Source organism: Gossypium hirsutum, chromosome D04 (assembly GCF_007990345.1).
Source record: "Gossypium hirsutum isolate 1008001.06 chromosome D04, Gossypium_hirsutum_v2.1, whole genome shotgun sequence".
In the NCBI taxonomy this organism is placed as follows: Eukaryota; Viridiplantae; Streptophyta; class Magnoliopsida; order Malvales; family Malvaceae; genus Gossypium; species Gossypium hirsutum.
Genome location: NC_053440.1, coordinates 9,991,910 through 10,015,066, shown reverse-complemented (window position 1 = coordinate 10,015,066; position 23,157 = coordinate 9,991,910). Strand labels below are relative to the sequence as shown.

Here is a 23,157-nt window from a genome sequence, read left to right as displayed (position 1 = left end):
TTTACTTAAGTTAAATTATATCAAATCACCATAACAAAACATACTAAGCATATCATACATATATATATATAACACATAACCAAAATCACTTAAACTTAACATTATTTATCTTACTAAAATACATCAAACATACCCCATCTACCTAAATGCCGAAACACATGAACAAAACATCACCATATATATATAGGCCATACCATGTGAGTACTATCCATATAAGATTAAACCATGATCAAAATAAACTTAAGCCATAATTAAACCAAAACCGAACACAAGCAAGGAAATTAAGTTATTTTCGTATGGCTTTTATACAAACACTTTCGAATTAAACTAACTCCAAAGCTAGCCTATACATGCCATAGTTTTCAATGAAAAAAATTCAACTTATAAAATACCAAGGTTAGTCGATAGTGTGATAGACTTTGCTGACGATTCCCGAGCTCGTAACTTGACTCCAGAATCTATAAAACAGAGGTAAACAAGAACACACTCAGTAAGTTATTTAAGCTTAGTAAGTCATAAGCAAAAGAATCATGAATTCATATACACAATTTATTCATAATAAATAATGATAAATTATCATAATCTCATTTTTTTTATAATTTCAATATCAAATCATGTATACTTTGTACCAACTTTCTTTTGATCAAATACTCATTTATGTATATTAAAATATTTTGTCTTCACCTTATGCAATATATTAACATCACAAGGCCGAATTTGTATATAATCACATAAACTTGCACATAATTCACATTAACATGTATCATTATATCAATAATTCAATCATTCAACTTACCTTACTTTCATAACTTAGTATATGTACATACCTGAACCTTTTTTTATTTCACATTCGATCTTCACTTAACATTGCCCGTTGAACCGTTCGGAATTAAAAAGGATACGTGGATAGTCGGAAGGCTCGTATAATGCCAACGTCCCAGACGTGGTCTTACATGTAATCACATATCGATGCCACTGTCCCAGATAGGGTCTTACACGTAAACACAAGTCGATGCCAACATCCCAGACGTGGTCTTACACGAAAACACATATCGGAATCCTATGCCATGACATATGTATCCTAACTATTCCTAGGGTTCGTACGGGGCTTTCGGACAACATATCTCGATCGAATTGAACGCGAAATAAAATTTCCTGGCTTATCACACATTCGGCCAATACACATATATATCCACAAAATTCAATTCAACAAATAACGTTTATACATTTGCAAATTTAACAACATTTATGTGCTTATAGACTTACCTCGGATATCGACGGATGGAATAATTACTATTCGTTTATTTTTTTTCCCCGATCCAATTCCGTTTTCTTTGGTTCTTGATCTAAACATATTCAAACTCAACCCTTTTATTCATCAAATCATTCAATTTAATCCAAAAATACATAAATGGGAAAATTACCATTTTACCCCTGACATTTTACACTTTTTTACAATTAAGTCCTTATTGCATAAAACTCAAAATACACAAAATTTGCATATATCATGCTAGGGCCGAATATTCATAGGCTCCATACAAGTCCATAGATTTCATTTTTTTCACATTTTAGTCCCTCTAAATATTATTTTTACAATTTAACCCTAATTACTCAAATTCACCAAAAATCCAAAGACAAAACATATTAATCTAACACATATATTTCATAATTCATCAACTATCATCATAAAACTCATAAACTCATCAATGGCACATTTCAAAATCTTTATCAAAATAAAAAATCCAAGCATGTGTCTTGAAGTATTCGAAGTAATGATTACAAATACGTAAAAATTATCAAAAACCAAACAAAAACTTACCTTGAATCAAGCTTCAAAGATGGCCGAATAGCTAGGTTTTTCTTCTTTTCTTTTCTTTAGTTTCGGTTGATAGATAAAGAAATAAAAGATGATAATGGCTTTTATTTGTTTTATTATAACATTATAATATAATATAATATATATTATAACCTTCATAAATAATATAAAAACTATATATTATAAACATAATGTCATCCATTATCTTTTCAATGGTCAAATTGCAACATAAAACCTCCATATTAAAAGAACAACCACTATTTGGCCCTTTTAGAAATAACCACGAAATTTTCATTTTACGCGATTTAATCCATTTATTTATTCGGACATTCAAATGACAAAATTAAAGCACGAAATTTTCACACAAGTAAATTCACACATAATAAACACATAAAATAATTTTAAAATATTTTCTAACTCGGATTCTTGGTTCCGAAACTACCGTTCCGATTAGGGTCAAAATCGGGCTGTTTCATAAATACTTAATCAAAATTTATACATTTTTTATTTGTCTAGGATTAACGCTTTTGTAACACCCCAAACTTTTATCCGTCGCCGAATTAGGGTTACGAGGTATTACAGAACAAGACATAGTTTATCATGATCATTTATTAAAATTCTTGCATGAAATTATAATGACTTCTTTACAATAGTTATCAAATTCAGACAGCAACCGTTCACTCATTCATATATGTCAAATTCATATATATATATAAAGCACATAACCAAATAATTCAAACAGGCCTTATTAGTCATATCACCTCATTCTTTAGTATACATCTATTTCAATGAATAATTATTATACAAACCATTTTATATACTTACGCATTTTCACATAGCAAGTTAAAACTAATTTTATTATATCATTTATTAGTTAACCAAATATGAATCATTAGTAAACATTAACAAATAGTTAAATATAATCTTTATACATTACCAATTATTAAAATTTCATGCTTATCAAAATGAACCAAATCTATAGCCGAATAATTTATCTCACCTAATGATCAAATAAAATTGTCATCATTTACAAAACAACTTACAAGGCAATTTACACATAAAAACATAAGTCATTAACAAGTATTTATATTAGGTAATCATAGGAAACATGTCTTGTTTTGAATAGCTTTGATTTGCAACATTCATACATCATTAATTCGCAAATATTTGGACAATAGTAAAAACATTTGGACAGCATTGACTTGTACCAAAAATAGACAGCATTTACGCACTAATTTGGACAGCATTAATAACATTCGGACAACATTAATAACATTCGGAGATCATAGATTTGTACAAAAAATGGACAGCATTAATACATGTAAAGCAACCACATTTGGACAACATTATAACATTTAAAAACAACCACATTTGGATATCATTGTAATATGCAAAACAACCACACTTTAATACCTTTGAAACACATTTATAGCACAATAGAGTAGCCCTATTCAATCTCTATTAAGACAATTATAAACAAGCATTTAAACACATTCAAGCATAACTTAATAACCATATTCGAACATTAAGAAGCAAAATCTGCAAGCATATTTGAACGTCCTTATTATCACACAAGATATACCATATAGCATACTTCCAAAATGAACTAATTACATGGCCTAATAAACACAAACATTATCATCATTATCAAGCCATTTTCGCATGGCTAATTTCATATCTCAAAACATATCCTATTGACACTAGCCTATACATGCCATATATCATATATACATAACTCAAAAGTACCAAATAGATGGTTGAATAGTGTGACGTAGTCTCTGATTATTCCCGAATCCAAGCTAGCCTTGAATTCACTATATGACACAGGAAAACAAACAAGGTAAGCTACAAAGCTTAGTAAGTTCGTACTAAATATACTCAACAATTCATAAAACACAAATCATCAATTTGAACAAATTAATGTATAATTCATGATAATATCAAACCTTTCATAAGCTTATTCATATACTTATATACAAAGTCTTAACCTTTTCTATTTGAACCTCATACTTACATGTATATACCTGTATAAATTCATAACGAACTCATACTTTCTCGTAACACTATCGAATACTCAATATTTCGCACACTAAATGCCATCGCATAGCCGAAGCTATTATAATCCCGCACACTAAGTGCCTTACATAGCTGAAGCTATCTCAGTCTCACACACTAAGTGCCATATATAGCCGAAGCTATTCCTAATCTCACACTAAGTGCCATAAATAGTCGAAGCTATCTCGAATCGCACACTAAGTGCTAAACATAATCGATTTATCGTCAAACATAACCGTATTCTCGTGTATACAATTTATGCAATATCAAAGCAATAAAAGCATAATTGTAACAATGTCTATCATGTACGAACTTACCTGGGATTCTAAAATGATGAATCGAGTCGTTTAGTCGATAACTTTAGTTTTCCCCCGATCTAGGTCTGAATTCCGCTTTTCTTGATCTATATAATAGCAAATTCTGTTTATTCAATCACTACTTTATTCAATTTAATTCAAAACACACACTTGGACACATTTACACTTTTTCCCCCAAAGTTTTACATTTTTACAATTTAGTCACTATTTCACAAATACACAAAATTCATGCAATTTAATACCTTCCTAAGCTAGCCGAATTTTCCTAGTGCACATAACAGCCCATATTTATCATTTATTCACACATTTTCATATTTTCACAAATAAATCCTTATTTGACATTTTTGTCAAAAATCACTTAACAAAATATGGTAATCTATCAACAAATATCCATTTTTCATCATCAAGCATTTAAAAACTTAAACATTCATCAATGGAACTTCACAAAAACATTGACAACTTCAAAAATTAAGGCATGGGCTAGTTAATACTAGCTGCAACGATCTCAAAAACATAGAAATTATTAAAAACGGGACAAAATACATACCAATTTAGCCAAATGAAGCAGCCGAAACTTTGAAAGCTTGAAAATGGCTTTTCTCCACTCTAATTTTGGTTAGAAGAAGATGATAATGAAGAAAATGGCTTTTTGTTTTATTTAATTATCATTTATTTACTAAATGACTTAATTAACCTTATTACTAATTCAATATTTCAATTTTGCCAAGCCATTATCATCCACTATCTAATTAATGGTCTAATATCATCATAAAGACTTTTAATTAATTAATCATAGAAATTAAGCACTTTAAACAAATAGTATGCAACTTTTATATTTTACGCGATTAAGTTCTTTTATCAAATTAACTAACCAATCAGTAAAATTAAATCACGAAATTTTCACACATATTAAATAACATACTGTAAATACCAAAAAAAATATTAAAATAATTTTATGATCTCAGATTTGTGGTTTCAAAACCACTGTTTCGATTTAGCCAAAATTAGGCTGTTACTGCTTTGACCAATAGGTCTTCTCTTCTATCCTCAAGCTCGTGTCTATTAAGTGTGGACTCGCTTCGAATTAGAATTTTTTTTCACAAAATTACTAATGGGGCAATTTCATAATTTTTCTAAACTTTAAAGGTCAAGTTGTAAATAAAAATATCTTTAGAAAATTTTTGGAATAATTTCTTTAGAAATTTCTCTTTTTACAACTTTTCTTGAATTCAAGTGTATGAGAATAATCACATATACTCTCTTTATGTAATGAGAGTTTAGTGAGAGTTCAACTAAGATTAGAATTAATCACATTAATATTAAATTAAATTTAATATTAAATTTATTAAAACAATATTATCTTTGGAAAAGTTAATTTGAAATCAAGTTACCTGGTATAGTCCCATTAGAAGTCTAATTTTTCCACTACTCTACCACCAAAGAACCACCATCGTCGACCATCCGCCGATCGCTGAATCGTCGTCATCGCAGTCGTCGTGCTTGGTGGTGCCATCGTCGATGTAACTCCCTCGACACCCCAAATTGTCATCGTTTTGCCTAAATGAATCTAGCCGATTTGGGCCAGTGATGGCCCAACTGGTCTGGTCCAGTCATCAGTTGGACCGTCAGCCTAGTTTCATACACAATGCCCGATTCAACCAGTTTTTAGGTTTCGTTCTTGGGTTCAATTTTGAATCTCGAGTACAATATTCAAGTTTAATTACCCATTAGTTCAATTATCTGATTTGAAAATTAATTTCCAAAAATATCATATTTATTTTAATTAATTTGATTAATTCAAATTTACTTGATCAAAATTAATTTTCTCAAAAATCACTGAGATTTTTCAAATTATTTTTTCAATAAAATTTTTGTAATCAAATTATTTAATTGAACAATTCACATAACCACCTAATTCTTATGATTCAAATGCAGTCTGATCGAGCTTTTGTTGAGCTAGTGAAGGGACCAATCGAACATATACAATTAGGTTCGAGAAGCATCGTTCCAATAATTCATAATTTACTTAACCATGGAGTCAATCCACAAGAAGTACCATGATTGAAAACTTCTTATTATATAATCTTTACAAAAGCAATTCATCCAACTACTTTGTCAAATGATCTTGCCATGTGTGTGTTACCCTCATATGATATCTTTAATTTCTTTGAGTTAAATTTGTTCACTCAATACAATCCTATTTTATCTCATTGTCACCATTGTGTCTTCTTAATGATTAATATGATCATTATCAACTAACGACGGTGATAAATTACTCGTTCGAGAACTAGCAACCCGTGGTCACGTTCCATATTTATCAATCCACACAATGCCAATGAGAGGATATCATTAACTCTTTAATCGAGCTGTGAATTCCATTGTTGCTAGTAAAGTCATGCACCCAACATATCGGCTATCGACTCGATCATCTTTAGATCATAATCCTCCACTTATATCAAAGCACATGAGTTACATACGTACAGTCGGTGACTAACTTAGGATTTAGGTAAGTCACACCATGAACGTTTCAAGTGAATCAATTCAAAAACGGATTCAAAATTAATTCAACTTGGGTCCAATCCAATGTATCATTTTTCTAATAAGTACATTTATGTTTATACTCGTGGAGTCAATTGCTTCGATAGCCAAGACTAGTCATCTCCCTAATTGAAATTGTAAACAACATAATAATCCTTCTATGTATTTGAATCAAATGCTCACTTCGATTCTTTTACGAGACTACAGACTCGTTTAAATCATCTAGTGAAGCAAGTTATCTTTCTCACAATGTAAATGTTCTTATAGTGCCACTTATCATTTGCTTGAACTTAGCATTCAATGAGTCAATATTTGCTTGTGACAATTTCGCTATGTATGCAAAACATGAAAGACGGAAGCACAAAAGATATAATAGTGAAATATGAAATTAATTTTATTTATTTATCCATCGTTCAAATACATAGAAAACAATTACATATTTACTACAATATGGGCACATTTCCGAAAACTTATATTTAAGATCTTTCGTTTCCTTGAACCCTTGTAAAGCAACACAAACATGGTTAGTGACTTCAAAATTAATTGCCTAATGGTCTATTGAATCTTCCACTAAGCAAGTTTCAATACATTTGCTTTTTGTAGTTAGATAGTCCTTCCACTCTTTGTAGTTACTCTTGAAGTGTCCTTTTTCTTACTGTAGAAGAAACACTTAAACTTGGATAAGTCTTTAGACTTTTTAGTTTTCTTCATTTCCACTTTTTGTGGTCTAAAGGATTTAGCCTTGTTCTCTTTGCTTGCTCTTTTGAGGAAGAAGCAACTACTAAGTTAACTTCTACCTTGCAAACAGATTGACCGTCATTTAATATTAACTCATTGGATTAAAGTTCCTTCATGAGTTGTGTAAGCGTCCACTGCTTGTTCCAAAAGTTATATGTGGACTTAAAGCCAACAAAATCCTTCGACAAGCTTTTGAACACAATCTCAATTTGTGTGTTCTGGTCCAGTTTGGCCCCATTATCCTCAATCTCTACAAAATAACTCATAAGATATATCATATGATCTTTGACCGGAGTGTATAGTTTCTGCTTTTAAATGAAAGTATAAAGTATATCAAAACACTATTGAAAGGACTCCTAAAGAAGTCTATAAATAGACAACATTTTGTTTTACACTCTTTATAAGTTTTATTGGAGAGAATTTTCATGATTTGCATGTAGGATATTTTGGGATGACTGATTGAACAAGATTATTTATTGAACAAGATTTAGGGCACGTTTGTTCGCTGTAATGGAATAGAGGTGTAATGGAATAGAGGCGTAATAGGTAATTTTTGTGTTTGGTTGAATGGAATGATGTTGTAATAGCATAAGGAAAAAAACTAAAATGACTAGAATACCCTTAGCAGAATTTTTTTAGGTAGATGATTATTGTTATTGTTATTAAATTTTAATAAGATTATTAATATAAATAATAAATAATTTAATCATATTTTAACATAATTATTATTAAATATAATTTAATAAAAATATATGAATTTACTAAAATCATAATATATAATACTATAAAATATAATTTAAAATAATTATTATTAAATATAATTTAATAAAATTCTTAGTATTAAATATTCTTATATGAATTTACTAAAATCATAATATATAATACTATCAAATATAATTTAAAATAATTATTATTAAATATAATTTAATAAAAATATATAATTTAATAAAATTCTTAGTATTAAATATTCTTATATGAATTTACTAAAATCATAATATATAATATTATAAAATATAATTTAAAATAATTATTATTAAATATAATTTAATAAAAATATATAATTTGATAAAATTCTTAGTATTAAATATTCTTATATGAATTTACTAAAATCATAATATATAATACTATAAAATATAATTTAAAATAATTATTATTAAATACAATTTAAAATATATATAATTTAATAAATTTCTTAGTATTAAGTATTCTTATATGAGTTTACTAAAATCATAATATATAATACTATAAAATATAATTTAAAATAATTATTATTAAATATAATTTAATAAAAATATATAATTTAATAAAATTCTTAGTATTAAATATTCTTATATGAATTTACTAAAATTATAATATATAATACTATAAAATATAATTTAAAATAACTATTATTAAATATAATTTAATAAAAATATATAATTTAATAAAATTCTTAGTATTAAATATTCTTATATGAATTTACTAAAATCATAATATATAATACTATAAAATATATTTTAAAATAATTATTATTAAATATAATTTAATAAAAATATATAATTTGATAAAATTCTTAGTATTAAATATTCTTATATGAATTTACTAAAATCATAATATATAATACTATAAAATATAATTTAAAATAATTATTATTAAATATAATTTATAATCTACTTTATTATTTTTAAACCGCAATACATATTTTAATGTGCTAAAATATTATTAGTGGAACAAATAATTTAATTATTCTACAATAAAAAATATTATCAGTAATAAATAACTTGAGAATTATATTTTGCATAAACATAATTTTCATATATTAGCAAAAGGTTAAATGAAATTAATGAAATTCTATGTCATAATCCATATATTTTACAGTTTTAGAACATCAAAAAGTTAGAACATTGTAATGACATACCATCCCAAATATTACAAACAAAAAAAGTTACGAAAATACCATCAACAAAACCATGATTTTTAATGGTCAGCAAGAAATCTTCTGACCCATTCCAACCGCACATCAGAAGGTAAACTAAAGAAAACAAGCATTTGAGTTAGATGATCTGGAATTTTACTCAATGCTCGAAACCGCTCATCCACTGTTAAACCTTCTATTTCACATAAGGTTGGATATAAGTTTGTAGCTTTTTCTTGGATGATCTGGAATTCTTCTGACTTTTGTTGAACTACCACATCGGAGGCAATATTCCTACTGATTTGTTCGCCAATGACCCGCATGTTTTCCGCCAATAAAGTGGAAGCATCATGAAATGAAGAAGAAAAATGATCACTTGCATCTAAATTCTTTTTTTTTTCTTCTTTGAAGATGAGGAACCCCCTTGGTTTCTATCTGGTTGCGGCTCCGTAGTAGAAACATCCATGTCATCCAAAGAGACATCAGCTTCGCAGTCATAGAATCTGTTTCTCTCTTCATTAATAGAACATTTATTTCTTCAATAACATCAGCGGCTGTTTGAGCATCTTTCCCAGTCGCTCAATCTCTTGCGTATATGACAGTAAGTTGGTCGTAGTAAGGGAAACTACGATGTCTGAATTGACCGACTTCCTTATGACTCTATAAAAATGAAGAAATCATATTAGTTATAAGTTTAGTAAAAATAAGATAATAAAGACTTGAAATAATTCTTACATTTAAATAAGAGTCTCAAACCGCATCTTCAGCAACAACGAGCTGCCTATGCTCATCCCAACCAAAACCGCTATTGTTTTGGCCATTAAGCATGTCATACACGATTGACCAATCTCTTTTTAGTAACCTAATCCTCGATTCAATATTAGGTCTAGCCTTCAACATTGCATTGGGTAAAGCCTTTTCTAGCATTTTTTCCAACTCGTTTAAATAACCGGCTTTGAACCCGATATCAGCATTAAATGTTCCAACATTGTGCAAGTCCACCATGCAGGAAACCAATGCCACATCTTCTTCTGGAACCCATTTCCTTTTGGTTCCTCGAGAAGCTTGGGAAGAAACATTTGATTCTGAAACACCTGACATAATTATCTTAAGAAAAAAAACAAATTATATTAATATCATGAATCAAAAGGTGAACACTTTATAAAATTAAAATTAAGTTCAATATCATGAATCAAAAGCTCAACACTGTATAAAATTATAACACATGATGAATGAAAAGAAATTAAATTATAATTCAACAAGTTTAGTACAATACAAAAAACAATTCAAACACCACCAAAGTTTCACAAACTAGATACATAAAATAACATAAACAAATTAACTCAAACTCATTTTGTCCCTAAACCTAACTAATTTCTAGATGCTTGCCATTCATTGAACATTTGGTTGGCTAGTTCCATCCTCCAAGTAGCCTAAGCATCCGATGGATGAATATTTACGATATTCGGTTCATCATCATCTACCACATTACTAGGTAATCCTTCTCCCACATCCGCTTCAATAGGATCAATACTCATATGGGTTCGAATAAAATTATGGAGCAAACAACATGCAATAATGATTCTATTGTGCACCCTTACAAGATAGAATAATGGACTCCCAAGTATTCACCATCTAAGTTTTAATAACCTAAAGCATCTTCAATAACATTACGTGCTGAGGCATGTTTCATATTAAAAAATTATTGCAGAGTACTTGGCTGATAACCCTGACGCCACTCGTTCAAATGATATCGTTGTCCTCTAAAAGGTGCAAGAAATCCCTCACAATTTGTGTATCCAGCATCAACTAGATAATAAAAACCTATAAAAAAACTTTTTTTAAAATGATTAATTCACCACAAAAAGTTTGATCTTAATGAATAATTCAAAGTCCTATAACTATCCACTTTACTATGAGGAACTTTTAGTCCATGTCTCCTACTAATGGCATCTCAAAAAACCCGTCCATCAGCAACAGAACCTTCCCAACCCGGAAGAACATAAAAAAATTGCATATTAGGTGTACAAACACCTAGCATATTTGTTTCTATGTCACCTTTTCGCGTTCGATATCTAGGTTTATCAACTGTTGGAACCCTAATCTTGATGTGGGTTCCATCAAGAGCACCTAAACAATTCTATATCACATGTTATAAAACCTTGAGTTAGGATGCTAAATTTAAATCTAAATCAACTAAATTATGTACAAGCTATATATAAAACTCAGTCTAATACCTTAAACCATTTCCACCTTGTGTCTGAAGAATTAGCTGTAATTGGCTCTGCCTTTTTAAATAACACATCTTGTAAGCGTATGACAACATTTAAAACACAATGAAATGATCTGTTAACAGTTTCCCCGGACCTATTGAAGTGATGCTTGATAACTGAATTTTTAAGGTGATGGGAAATGATATGTAAAAACATTGCCACTTGCTCATCAACAAGCATGTTCCTTGACGACTTCAATCCCCCTAACGTTTGTAACATCTCACATAGTTTAAAAAAGGCAAATCTATTCATCCTAACTTGTTCAATACAAGTCTCGTCACTAGCATATATAAGCCTTTTCAAATAATCCCGTTGTGCATAAAAATCTAAAATATAAGACCTAATCATTGGTCTATAAGTATGTAGGCTATGGCTGGCACCCAATGTAAGTAAGAACCAACTCACAATTCTACTGATTTGCAACCATATTGTTAATGCAATACCAATTCTTTTACGCCTCACACTTTGTGCAATTAAAGGCAGATGAGCCATTACTGCAACATATTAATGTGTTCCATATTGTCAAATCGTAGTAAAAGGGTTATACTTCTCCAATCATAATTTTAATAACAGCAAAATAAAATTAAATAATTTAATTGCCAAAGAACTTACAGTGACTGTGTGAAAAGAAGACGCTCAACTGTGGGTGGAGGAAGCAATCAAACAAGCCGCTTCAATAGGAAGCAATAACACACTATCAAAGAAAAATGAACAATACAAATTTAGAATCTTTACGAATCAAAAAATAGAAATTAAAATTATCTTTACAATTTATATTAATTACTTAAAAAATATTTAAAATTTATATCTCGTGTATCATTGTATTAAATTATTTAAATCTCATGTAACTTAACTATCTTTTACTTTGCACTATCATCTCTAAGAAGAACATTTTAACATTTAACCGTATTTTTTGACAACAATGTTACAAATTTAACATTAACAAACCACATTTTTCTTTAAACAATTTTTAAAAGCACTTTCAATCATAATAACAATGAATAATTAGTACTTAAGCTCGATTTGGAACTCAACTTGAGACACGCAAAAACTTCATTTAAATTTCTTAAAATGCTAAAATATTAAAAATATATAGTTTTATATTAACATTTTTAATTAAATTCATATAAAATAAATTTTAAAATTATTTTATTTAAATTCATATCGGACAGGACCAACCTAATATCATTTGACACAAGCCAACCAAGGCGAACTACTACCATTTTTGCATCTTTTAAATATGATTTTTTTAATCTTATCAAAATAAAAAAAAAATCCACTATACAAGTAATTTATCCAACATTTTAGTTAATTTTAATTACGATTATTATTTGGTACCACAACCAAAATTATGAAATCAACATGTGTCTCATTATTTATTTTTATTTTTAAATGAAAATTAAGAATAAAGTGATAGTTTCTCAACTTCAATGTGGGTTTGAAAATTTTTTACCACTAATATATTGAATAATTATTTTTTAATCAAGTTGTTTACTTGATTATATCTAATGATTCAATTTTTATTTTATTTACTCATGATTGGATTGGGTTTAATTTATAATGGCTCAAAAGTTGATATATATGTAATATTATTAAAATAATATTTTTAAATTTAATAATTTAAAAATATTTTTAATTAATGCGTTGTATATGAATATACACATTTAATTAGTTTTATTTTTAATAAAATATTTCTAATTAATTCCTTCAATTTTAATCACCTTACAATTTATTCATTGTATTATATCTAACGGCTCATCTAAGTAATCACTAGTGGTTTGATCCTATAATTTCGTCCAGGTCTTGTAATTGCTCGATTAAAATTTTCGAACTAGCTCAACTTAAGAAATTCGATCCCAAATTCAAATTTTTCAATACCAATAAAAATCAACTTATTACATCACCACTTGCAAAATATAAAGAAAAACATTACTATGGAGTAAACCATAAAAAAGCAGAACATATAGTTCTCATAGACACCGAAACTTGAGCTAAATGATGAAGTATCGTAATTGAGCCCATGATCCCTTAAATACTTATCATGGTTGATATAACTCCTCAAGGGAGCAACATCTATCACTCTATCGTCTAAGCTAATGCTTATAACAGAGGTATCAAACGTCTTCTTATATCCCTTACATTCACAACAAAGAATTCCAGCAAAACCAAAGTAACATGCATACAAACAAGCAAAATAGAAGGAATTCATTCAAACTTGTACTTTAAAATTAAGTTCAATTAATTGCTAAAATCTATAGCCCCTAAAATAAGAAGAATATAGAAGGCTTGTATGTGAATACATGGCAATATGATAGCACAGAAAATGAAAAAGGCTTGGCTCTTCAACAAAAGCAACATGTACAACTCACAGGACCCACAAAACAGCTTAATCTAACAACATCTTTTACTAATAGCCTAAAAAATGCACATGATGAATTGCTGCATATACCATAGACCAGAAATACAATATATGTTACTTATTTTCAAATGATCTATGACAAACTAAACAGACTACAGCTCATCATAATCATACAGTTCAATTCAGCAAATGGAAATTAGCAATTTACCATAATCATAGCACTCAGACGCAAGTTCATTTTTTGGACAACCGATGCATACATGATAATAAGGGTAAAATAATTTGCATGTGAATATTAGCAATCTAACCTATGCATTCATGATAATATGGAGGTCAGGAAGCATGATTTATAACAGATCAAACACATCCACAACCATATGCCAAAAATCAGCATGTATGTGTTTTACTGTGTTTCTCTGTATTTGATTTTGAAGTCTTACAATTTTTCTTCAGTTTAGAAGATTGGATAAGTTACCAAACCTCTTGAATTGCAACTAGAGCTTCAGCTTGGCAACGATTTATGTTTGGAGCAAATTGGTAGCTAATAGCTCTTACCTACAAAATTTCACATAGAACATCAATACCTTCTGATTAAGCCTCATAAATCATAACAATGCTTAGCTGAAAGGTGCTGCATAATTCATGCAGAGATGATTTGGATAAGTCACTGCAGAGATGTTAATATCAGCTAATTGTAAAATTTTAGAGTCAAATATAGAAATTTAATAAGATGCATCCTTTAATCAAATTCAACCATAGCTCATGCACTCATAGCCAATAGAGCTTATTTTAATCTCAATTTACCATAATAATATTACAGTTACATATACTGCAACAACTGTTCTGTATCGCATATGTGCATAAACTAAAAATCAAGAATTACTGCAAACGAAGTTGATGCCAATCAAGAACCGAACAACAAAGTCCACAGAATATCCAAAATCAAGCAAGAATATGTTGCAACTAAAAATAGAATATTCAGAAAATCTACATAAAACACACAAAATATTATCACAGGCACATCAAAGCTATGTTGCTCAGATTCGGGTATAAATGTTTGATACCCCGAACCCATGTCTAAAAACATGTCAGACACGAAAATTTCAAGAAAAATGAAGAGTTGGAGCCATATAAGAATCGAAGACATACAAAAAGGATGAACAAAAAGGGATCTATATTTCAATAAAACCAAACAACACCATTCAATTTCCATGAAAATCAATCACGAAACCAATGCAATTGGTAAAAGCAAACACTGTTTTTTACAAGTTCCAGACAAAAAGGAATTCAAAACATACCCAGAAAGGATGGAGATCAAGGAAATCTTGAGACCTAATCAAGAACAAAACAAGAGACTCAATTTGCAAGGTTTGAAGTTAAAGAAACACCCCCACTTACAGGCAACCTTGTCAGAATTTTGAGATCAAAAACCTTGTCAGAGCCCTAGTTCCTGCTCGAAAACGAGGAGGCCTCTTCGATTTTCCTAGAGCTTAAACAATAAACAAACAGAAAAATTGACGGGCCTCAAAATTATTAATTGAATTGATTCATTGTGGGAAAAAGAGGGGGAGTTATCAGATCTGAGAAAAACTCACTTATTGGTATGGTCGTTCCTCCAGTTTTTTTGCAGTTACCTTCAGGAACAAAAGAAGGAAAATAAGGGAAAATGTAAGGGGCGGTTCTGTTTGATGTTGGGAGGGAGAGGGTGGAGGTAGCTTTCGGGTTGGAAGGGTAAAACAGGCAGATGAAATTGGGAGAACCAAAACGAAAGCAAAACTGAGCTTTTCTTCGGGAATAGAAAGCAGCAGATTGCACTGAATTGGAGCGTAATGTAATAAGCCCGTAACAGGACATTACACCCAACCAAACAACGGAATTAGAGGTGAGCAAAATTCGATTCGATTCGAAAAAATTAAAAAAAAATTCAAATTTCGAGTTATTCGAATCAATTCGAATTTTTTTTTCAAATTTTGAGTTTGAATCGAGTTGAGTTTTCGAATTCGAATAACTCGAATAATTCGAATAATTCGAATATCAAACTATAATATTTTACATTTTTATCCCAAACTCCCAAACATTTTTACTTTTTCCTCAAAACTTTTACTCCTTCCCACTTTCCCCCCAAAACTTTTACTCCCCTCCCCTCCCAACCCCCCAATCTACCCAAAATCCATTTCCCACCAAAATTTTACTCTCCCATTTACTTTTTCTTAAAATTTTACTCCCAAAAACCCTCAAAACCTTTTATTTTCTCCCAAAATTTTTACTCCCTCCCACTTTTCCCCTAAAACTTTTATTCCCTTCCCATCCCACCTCCCATCTACCCCAAACCCTCCCCTCCAATTTTTTTTAATATTTTTCCTCTAAAATTTTACTCCCCCTATTTACTTTTCCTCAAACTTTTATTCGCCAAAACTTTTTATTTTCCCCATATATTTTTACTTCTCACCCTTTACTCTCAAATAAAAAATCAAAATTATCCAAAAAAAAATCACTAAATATAAATAGTAATAATTTTATTTATATCTATTTTTTATATTACTAAATTAAATTTCACATTTTATATTATTTATATTATTAAATTGTTTAATCATGTTGAATATTTATATTAAAATTGAATTATTAATTATGCCATAAAATATTCGTGTTAACATTTTATATTGGTATCAATTTCACATTTTATTTTTAAAATAAATTTTATTAAAAAAATCATATTTTTACATTCAATATATTTTTTAATTCCAAAATACATAGTGACAAGAATCTAAAGATAATTGAAACAACTAAGCAAGCAAAAAAACTAACCAATATATAAAAAATTAATAAATAAATTATGAGGTGATGAAAGTTAATAAAAAATTTGATTAAGGTGGACAAATTTTTTTTACGATGGGTGATAGTTGTAACAATGACTCAAAATTATTTTTTAAAATTTAACTCAAACAAATATATTCGATTTGATTCGAATTCCATCTCACTCGACTCGATTCGAGAAAACTTCAAATAAAGTTAGGATGATAAACTAAGATTCAAAAACTCGATTAACTCGAAAATTTTCGATTCGATTCAATTCGATCGAATGCTCACCCCTAGACGGAATAGGTGGGGCCCACAAAATATGTGGGTAATGGCATACCCATTACAACGAACCAAACAACACGTTAATGAAGTAGGATTGTTAATCTAAACTGCATTTGTTTATTACTTTGCACTTTTCTTTACTTTATTGATAAGCGAGCAATTTGTTCCTACTCATTGTTGGAAGTGAAGTTAAAGACAACAAAATTGATTTATTTTAAAGTGTAAGAAGATTATTAATGATTTGGTAATACACCGAAGGCATGAAGAGCTCCTCAACTATATTGTTTGTTGTTGGGAAGATTTAGGGAGAGAAATAAATTTTATCGGGAATGTGTGGGTTTTTTTTACCTAATTAGGATAGAAAAAAAATTACTGAAATAGTATGTCAGAAAAAAATTTACCAAAATGGGTTACTTTTTCATTGGAGCCTATTTGGTAGGCGCCAATGAATAAAATAATAATAATTTTTTTTGATTAAAATATAATTTATACTTTTCCGGGTTAGTATATAACCCGTATAATACATAGTATTGGCGCCTATCTGGGAGGCGCCAATGGTGGTGCCTATTTGGGAGGCGCCAATGGTGGTGCCTATCTAGGAGGTGCCAATGGTGGTGCCATATTAGAAGGCGCCAATGCTGTGATTTTTCTCTATAAATACCCCCAACACAGACATAAATTTGACTACAAAAACGGAAGAAAGAAGAAGGAAGGAAGCAGAAAAAAAGAATGAAGGAAAAGAAGAAAAAAATTAGGTATTTTGGTTTTTTTTTAAATAGAATGTAGAGTTTTGTTAGTAATTTTATTATTTGAAAGTTATTTTGCCATGTTATTAATTTTGTTAGTTTCTGAATGAAAAATTTTGCATTAAAATTTTTATGTATTTTGTTTACATTTTGAAATTGTTTTAAGAAATTTGAAATTCTTTTTTTACAGATCTAGTATTGAAAATGGAGAATCAGTTTTTTGTATGCGTTTATTTCGATGGAGAAATTTTAACAACAACTGTGGGATGTATATTTGAATGTCGCAAACAAGTAGCAATGAGATTTGATAGAAATATCTTGTTTGATGATATGAAGGAAAAAATTAGTGAAAAAATTTATAGACGTTGTGGGAGAAGGATATCAAAAGTTTTCTACAAGTTTCCAGTATCAACAGATCCAATAAAATTTACCGAAATGGAACTTGTAGACGATGAAGACGTGGAAACAATGGTCGCTCTTTATTGTGGGACTTCGAGTAACAAAAATGCACCGATTCAGTTATTTGCTGAGTTAGCCAGTGTGGAGGCAACTGAAGATCCCACTCCATTAGGTGAAGAAGATGGAGTTGAAGCGCCGTGTATGGTGGTTCCGGTATCGTATGTTGATAGTCAATCACCTATACATGGGATAAATATTGATCTTAATGCTGCAGCCGAGACTGATGTGGTTGGTGATGATGTATACTATATTAGTTATCCTGTTGATTACGAAGTGGATAGTGAGAGTGATCCCGACGCAGACGAGGTCCCGGATGATATTGACGACGAAGAGGTGAATGAGGATGGAAATGTTAATGCGTCTTCAGTCGGAAACCAGATTCGTCGTATTGTGATACACAATAATCCTGGGGCACACATGTCTCGGATAAACCCCGATGCGGCACGGGCAGCTGAGTTTCCGGAGTACCCTGAAATACCACATGGTTACCGAATGAGCGTATATTCTGATCCAGATGAGTTGCGCGTGGGCCAGAGATTTGAAAGTAAGGAAGAATGTATGTTTGCAATTAAGCGGTATAGCATGAATATATCAGTAGATTACAAAGTCATCGAGTCTAAACCAACATTATATATTGGAGAGTGTTGGAGATTGGCAGAAGGCTGTAATTGGCGGGTATGAGCTGCATTTATACAGAAGTCGCAGATGTGGGAAATATGAAAATTTGTGGAGCTCCACACATGCACTTCAACACGTATGACAGAAGATCATCGAAAACTTGACTCCAAAACTATATGTACATGCATCATGCCAATGGTGAAAGACATGCCGACCATTAAAGTTTCGGTACTGATTGCTGAAATACAAGCACGATTCTAGTATCGAGTATCATACCGGAAGGCATGGATAGCTAACAGATGGCAATGGAGCAATTGTACGGAGATTTCAATGCATCGTACAATGAATTACACGGATGGATAGCCGCCATGAGGGAACACGTGCCGGGGACTGTAATTGAGTTGCAGACACGATCTTATGACGGTCCAAATGACCAACTACAATCGAGAAAAAGAATTTTCCATCGGATGTTCTGGACTTTTGATCAATGTGTGCGCACATTTCCCCACTGCAAACCATTTGTGCAAGTAGATGGAACCTGGCTATATGGAATATACACCAGATCTTACTTCTTGCGGTTGCTCAAGACGGCAATAGGAACGTACTCCCGATAGCATTTGCCATCGTCGATAAGGAGAACATGGAATCATGGGAGTTCTTTCTTAACAACCTGCGGAGGTATGTGATTAGCAATGATAATATTTGCATCATTTCCGATAGAGGAAAAGGATTAATTGCAGCCATTAGGCTTTCTGGTGTACCATGGCGATCTGTTTACTGCATCCGGCACATCGCGGCTAACTTCCAGCGAGATTATAAGAATGCAGACTAGAAGAGACAAGTTGTGAGAATGGGTAAAGAATTACCTTATCTTTTAAATATAAGTTTTAATGTTTTAGAACAATACTGTAACTTAAATTTTTTTTAATACATATGCAGCGTACGAGCTAGAGCCACACATTTTTTTGCCAAAAAATGGTCCGGCTTGAGAGTGACATGGAGGGTCAAACCAACACATCTTTCCGGCAGTGGCTGGGTACCATGGAGCCGTGGCAATGGGCTCAAAGTTTTGACGAGGGCTTTCGTTATGGTCAAATGACTACAAACTTAGTGGAGGGGATCAACGCTGTGTTATTAAAAACACGACATCTTCCAATTTCATCTGTCTTCTCGGCAACGTTCTTCAGGTTGGCTACCTTGATGCCAAGAATGGGTCAGCAACAAATGAACCAGATGGAGGCGGGCCATGTCTTTGTCGAAGGCATTAGGGATGTAATGGTTGTAAACCGTCGAATAGCGAGGTCGATGACAGTAGAAGTATATTCACGACATAATGAAACGTTTCGAGTTACAGAGACCATCGGTCGTCGACCCAGTATACCACCTAGGTCCTACGAAGTTGATCTCCGAAATAGACGGTGCGATTGCAGAAGGTTTCAAACACTTCATTTTCCATGTGCACACGTCGTGGCAGCCTGTGCTAAAGTTGGGCTCAATGTAGAACAATTTATCGATAAAGTGTACACCATCGAACACACGTTGCATGTATGGGAAAACGAGTTTCCCGTGCTTCCTGACCTATCTACTTGGGAGGTACCTCCAGTGACCTTCGAGCTAGTCCTAGACATAAGGTTGCGTAGAAACCTGAAAGGTCGTCCGCAATCATCCAGAATCCATAACGAAATGGACATTAGGGAGAAATCTGACGTGAATTTGTGTGGCGTATGCAGATTACCCGGTCATAATCGGAGTAAATGCCCTCTTCGAAACTACCATGTTGGACAATCGTCTCAATCGAGTAGAAATTGATATGTACTTCATTACATAAATATGGTTTGAATCACAAAATTGTCTACAATTTGTTGCAGTTATGGAGACATTTTTAAACCATTGTAATTTTATTTAGATAAGAACTATCATTACATAAATATGCGGTTGTTTATTACAAAAACCCCTAAAATTGATGGTTTGATGGTGTGGTTCTAGGGGTATATTTTTGTGGAGCTCTACGCTCACGTTGTGGGCGATTACGATTGTCAACATTCTCCTCGACAGTATGTCGGGGTGTGTGAAACATAGATGAATAATCATATGTCTCAAATGCCATCGATGAACTTGATCCGAGAGGAGAGGAGTACGACGGTGGATATTGGCTGGAAGGAGCGGAGTACTGAGGTGGATACGAGGCCACGAAATAGTCATCGCCCCTAATTCTGGATGATAAGAACTATCCCTAAAATGTAGTTCTGGGTCTGGCTCTGGCTTTGGCTCCGGTGCATGATGCAGATCTCGAAGGGGTTACGTAATTCGTGTCGTATACGGAGGGACTACAATCGACCGCCCACCAAACAGAAATGGTTTCCCTGTCTCACAGTACCACTGCATATACTCTAACGAGGGCTGCAAATCCGGAGCACGATCCATCTGAGGTACCCTCCCGAACCGGTTGTTCCATATCGTAATGTATTCTTCGTGCACTTCTTCCCAATTATCTCCATACCTCCCCTTCTTGTTCATCCCATGGATCTCCCCCAATTGTACTGGCAGTGTCGGGATATACTGTATGCAACCGAACTGCCGGAGTACTCGATTGCCATGATACCACTCCACTACGTTAAAATTGATAATGGGTGCGCTAATGCACCATAGGTTTGAGTGGACGTGGGCAGATGATGGGATAACTGTCATAATTTCTGGAGTAGAATACGGCATCCAAATGAACTGCACAGTTAATAACGTTGTTATATTAACGCGGGTTGAGTGAGTAAAATAATAAAATTAAGTTTATATTCGAAAAATTTACCCCATCTCCAGCATGATTCTCAATCATTAGACGATATATCGGAACCGTCTGTGACTTTCCGATACTCGGATTACTACTCCATCTACGAAAACAAAAATGTTAGAATAATATAATATAAAAAAGTCAACTAATTATTATAATGAGTAAAAATTCATCACCTATTAACGAGTGGAAATACATATGATTGATGACTAATGGATGCCAAGAATGGCATCCGGTAAAGTGCCCATGACTGCAGCAGTATGAGGCATCCGCCCATGTCAACCGCAGAATGAGCTGTTGTCTGACAAAGTTCGCGATACAGCATGGCTAAAACTGCAGACCCCCAACTGTATGAATGAGTGTTATGCAAATTGGATAATAAGGGTAAGTACATCAAGTGGACCTTACTGTCGTTTGCATCTGGCATGAGTACACCCCCTATAAGGTGCATAATGTAAGCTCGAACAGCCTGCATCACCTCCCATTCATTAGCAGTACTTGGCAAATGCTCAAAATTGGCATGTAGCCATGAAAATCTCAAACTGGTAAATTTCCCCTGACTTGGCGAGCGTCCAAGTAATTCATTGCAAAGGGTAGCCGGCCTAGAGATTGAACTTACGCCCGTGACCGCATTCCCGTCTATGGGAAGCCCAGCTGTACTGCAACATCTTCTAGAGTGACGGTACACTCTCCGCACGGCAGATGAAATGTGTGGGTCTTCGGACGCCATCGCTTGACTAAAGCGGAAATCAAGTCGTATCGCAGTTCAAAAGTCCGAATCAATGCCGCTGATCCGAACCCGGCTAACTCTAAGTATGGTATTAGGCGTTCATCTGGTGAAACCCTACACTATTAACACGGCCCCTCAATGCGCGGTACGGATCCTGACATTATTAAATTAGCAAAATAGTTAATACAATATAATTTAATTCAACAAATAACATGAATATCAAAAATAAATTTTATTACCATCTCATTAATAGTACTTGATATGTGATTATTATTATTAATTAGAGAACCCATTTCTTGCAAATCTGCAATAAAAAAATGAATTCAGTTAATTTATTTCAAAAAATCAATAATTACTGTTAAATAAATACATAATCAAATAAAATTTATTTATATAAAAGTTACATTATATAAAAATTAAATGAGTTAACAACAACTATATGATTAAAAAAGTCAGTTATAATTAAACTTTTAATAAAATTATTTTTTATTTTTTTATAATTAAACTTTTAATGAAACGATTTTTAATTTTTTTATAAACTTTATATGTTAAACTCACCAAATACTAAACTAAACACAACAAGTTATAGCTTAATCCTAAATTACTAATAAATTAAATTTTAAATAATTACAAATACAAAATATTGTGAATTTTTCCCAAATTACTAACAAATTAATTATAAAATAATTACAATATTCATACAAAAAATTACAATATTACAATATATCCCCACATTACAATATTCATA

The 23,157-nt window shown here is 31.6% G+C and overlaps 1 long non-coding RNA gene across 2 annotated transcripts; it reads right to left on the bottom strand.

The window, feature by feature from the left end:
- Nucleotides 1-9,283: 9,283 nt before the first annotated feature.
- LOC107925976 (uncharacterized) lies at nucleotides 9,284-15,851 on the bottom strand. 2 transcript variants are annotated; one of them, XR_005912478.1, is made up of 7 exons: nucleotides 15,586-15,813; nucleotides 15,389-15,479; nucleotides 15,289-15,322; nucleotides 14,471-14,545; nucleotides 12,244-12,325; nucleotides 10,094-10,465; nucleotides 9,284-10,018 (listed from the first exon to the last, which is right to left on the bottom strand). It is a non-coding gene; the product is annotated as an uncharacterized lncRNA (long non-coding RNA). The 2 variants fall into 2 exon arrangements; XR_005912479.1 differs by lacking the exon at nucleotides 15,289-15,322 and having other exon boundaries at nucleotides 15,586-15,851.
- Between the last annotated feature and the right edge of the window lie 7,306 nt (nucleotides 15,852-23,157).